Source organism: Phalaenopsis equestris, unplaced genomic scaffold, assembly GCF_001263595.1.
Source record: "Phalaenopsis equestris unplaced genomic scaffold, ASM126359v1 Scaffold232908, whole genome shotgun sequence".
NCBI classification, from domain to species: Eukaryota; Viridiplantae; Streptophyta; class Magnoliopsida; order Asparagales; family Orchidaceae; genus Phalaenopsis; species Phalaenopsis equestris.
This window is the reverse complement of record NW_018250867.1, coordinates 402200-405550: the sequence shown is the minus strand read 5'-3', so window position 1 is coordinate 405550 and position 3351 is coordinate 402200.

Genomic DNA, 3351 nt, shown 5'->3' with positions numbered 1-3351 from the left:
AACTTGAAAGAAATTCTTAGCAAACATATTTTCCTTCATCTAAAACGACAAAACTTAGGAATGACATCACTTCATTTAGCCAATTAGATGTAGAATTCATTTATGATGCTTGAGAAAGATTTGAGGAGCCTCTTAGGAAATGTCCCTATCATGTTTTAATCGACTGGCTATTCATTCAAACGTTTTATAATGGGCTAGTAATATTTCTTAGCTCCATAATAGATGCAATAGCAGAGGGAGCACTCATGTTTAAGCCATTTGAGGAGGCACTTACATTGATTGGAGAAATGATGAGAAATAATATTCATCGGTTATCAGAGAGATTAAACTTTAATAAGACGGCTAGCGTGCATGATACGAATGTGTTAGCCATTTTGACATCTCAAGTAGCCACTATATATAGAAAATTAGATAACCTAGGGTTGAATTCTGCACCAGGATCATCAGCATAAAGGTGAATTCTTTTGGGCAACTGGTGGATCTTAGTGCTTTGCCTGTTATAATCCATGAATGTTATATCTAATAGGAACCTATATTTCAACAACTACAACCCCGACTGGATAATTGAATAATAGAAACTAAAATGTGGGAACCCAGTAGTGGAAGAATAACCAAGCTAGCCCAGTAGGAAATTAGAATAAGCATGGTCGTAGCAATCCTATGATGACATATCTACGTAGATTTAACTCAAATACACAATTTAAAGAGAAGAAGTTGTCCTTGGAAGAGATTATGATGCAAATGGGGAATCAACTACAGAGTCAAGCTACAATGATTAGGAACATTGAAAACCAGCTAGGCCAGATAACAAACTCAATGAGTAATAGAACTTAGGGAAATCTTCCTAACAAAACCAAAGTTAACCCCAAGGATAAAAGATGTGAACATGTAAAAGCCATAAATTTACGGAGGGAAAATAGGTTGGAGGAAGTGAATAGGAAGGAGCCTATAGAAGAGGAATCCAACCCCGAGCCCAAAAGTAGTAAAAAACCTACCCCTGACTAATCTAGGAAGGAGCTAGAAAGAATGCCCCCACCATTTTCCCAAGGCTTAAAAACATAATCTGGATCAGTTATTCTCGAGTTTCTTAGAAGTGTTTAAGAAGCTAACCTTCAACATTTCTTTTGCTGAAGCTTTAGAGCAAATGCCTAACTATATGAATTTATGAAATGTACTCTTAATATTAAAAGAAAACTAGGATTTTGAAATAATAGCTTTAAAAGAGGATTGTAGTGCTATTATCTCGAAGAAGCTCTCTTAGAAACTTAAGGGTCTTGATAGTCTTACCATCCTCTGTGCCATAGGAGAAATTTTTCTAGAATGCCTTATGTGACTTGAAAGCCAATATAAATCTCATGCTCTTTTCTATTTTTAAAAGATTAGGACTAGTAGAAGTCCAGCCAACTACTGTCACTCTTCAACTTTCTGACCATTTATTGACATATCATAGAAGGGTTATATAGGATGTTTCAATAAATTTGGACAAATTTATCATCTCAGTTGGCTTCATAGTTTTAGATATGAAGGATGCTAAGAAGATTCTTGTATTCCTAGGAAGACCTTTCCTAACCTCAGGTAGGGCGATGATAGATGTTCAAAAAGTGGAACTGATAATAATGGTAAACAATCAAGGGTTTACTTTTATTTTTCTGTAATTCATTGAGTACCCTAAGATTCTAGTATTGATTCTTGTTATAAGTTAAAATTGGTCGATGGGTTGATTAGCAGTCAATTTTATGACACTTTTGAACTTGATCTAATAGAGCATGGATTAATTGATAATGATAGCAAAGGCTCTAAGGAAGAAATTGCTCTAATATTAGAAGCAAACCTTAGGGTGTGCAGGGATATATTTGAGCTATTGTATACCACTATTTATTCCAAAACTATAGTGTCATCAAAAGAAGAAGCCTCTGATTTGGAATTGAAAGCCTTGTCTAGCACTTGAAGTATGTGTTCTTAGAAGAACTATTGGGCCTTCTTGTGATCATTTTGATAGAGTTGTGTGTGTTGAAAGAAGAAAAAATGATGAGAGTTTTGAGGACCTTTTGGAGATCATTTGGGTTAGCCATAACAAACATTTAAGGAATTATCTCTTCACTGTGCATGCATAGGATTCCTGAACCGCGAAGGAGGCTCAACCTGATGATGATGAAGGTGGTTAAGAAATAGATTAGAAAGTCATTGGACGCAGGCATTATCGACACCATCTCAAATAGTTCTTGGTTGAGTACAATTCATTGTCTCCAATAAAAGAAGGGGTGATAATGGTGAATAATGAGCAAAATGAGATGATACTTATGAGAAGTGTCACAATGTGGCAGATATGTATTGACTATAGAATACTACACTGTCACTAGATAAGATCACTTTCTTTTTACATTTCTTGATTAGATGCTAGACAAACTAGTCGATCACCCTTTCCTTTACTTCTTAGATAGCTATTTAAGATAACGTCAAATTGTTATAGCTCACAAGGACCAAGATAAGACCACATTCATGAGCCATTATAGGATCTTTGCCTTTAAAATGACACCCTTTGTACTCTACAATGCACCAGCCACCTTTCAGTGCTACATGAAGTCTATATTTTTATAATTTAATTGAAAAAAAGAATCAAAACTTTATGAATAATTTTTCTGTATTTAGACCTACATTTGATTCATACTCAAATAATCTTTCTAGAGGATTGCAGAGATGTGAAGGTACTCACTTGGTTTTAAATTGGAAAAAAAATTATAATTCATGGTGATGGAGGGAATTGTATTGGGACATAAAATTTTTGAGAGGGGGTGGAGGTAGATCTGATGAAGATTCAGGTGATAGTGAAACTTCCACCACCTACATCTATGTGAGGTATTAAAAGTTTTATAGGACATGCAAAATTCTACAGACGTTATATTTAAAACTTGTCTTCGATCACCAAACTCTGTGCCACTTATCAGAGAAAGATGTCCCATTTTATTTTTTTATGAATGTTGCCTTAGTGCCTTTGAAATTTTGAAAGTCAATTTTGTCTAACCACCTGTTATAGTTGCATCAGATTGGGAGTGTCCATTTGAGTTGATGTGCGATGTTAGTGACTATGTTGTAGGGGTGGTGTTAGGACAAAGGAGAGAGAATGTTTTTCAATATATTAGGCCATTAAGACCCTTGATGAAGATTAAGTGAACTATACCATTGAAAAAGAGCTATTGGTTATATTATATATAAGGGACTTACAGTTCAATGATAGTGTGTCATAAAAAGGTGCAAACAAGGCGATCAACTCTTTAGGGATGGAGGTTTTTTAAAGGATGGTGTTTGATAACGAGTTTGAAAAGGTTGGTAAATTGTTCTAATTGGACATAT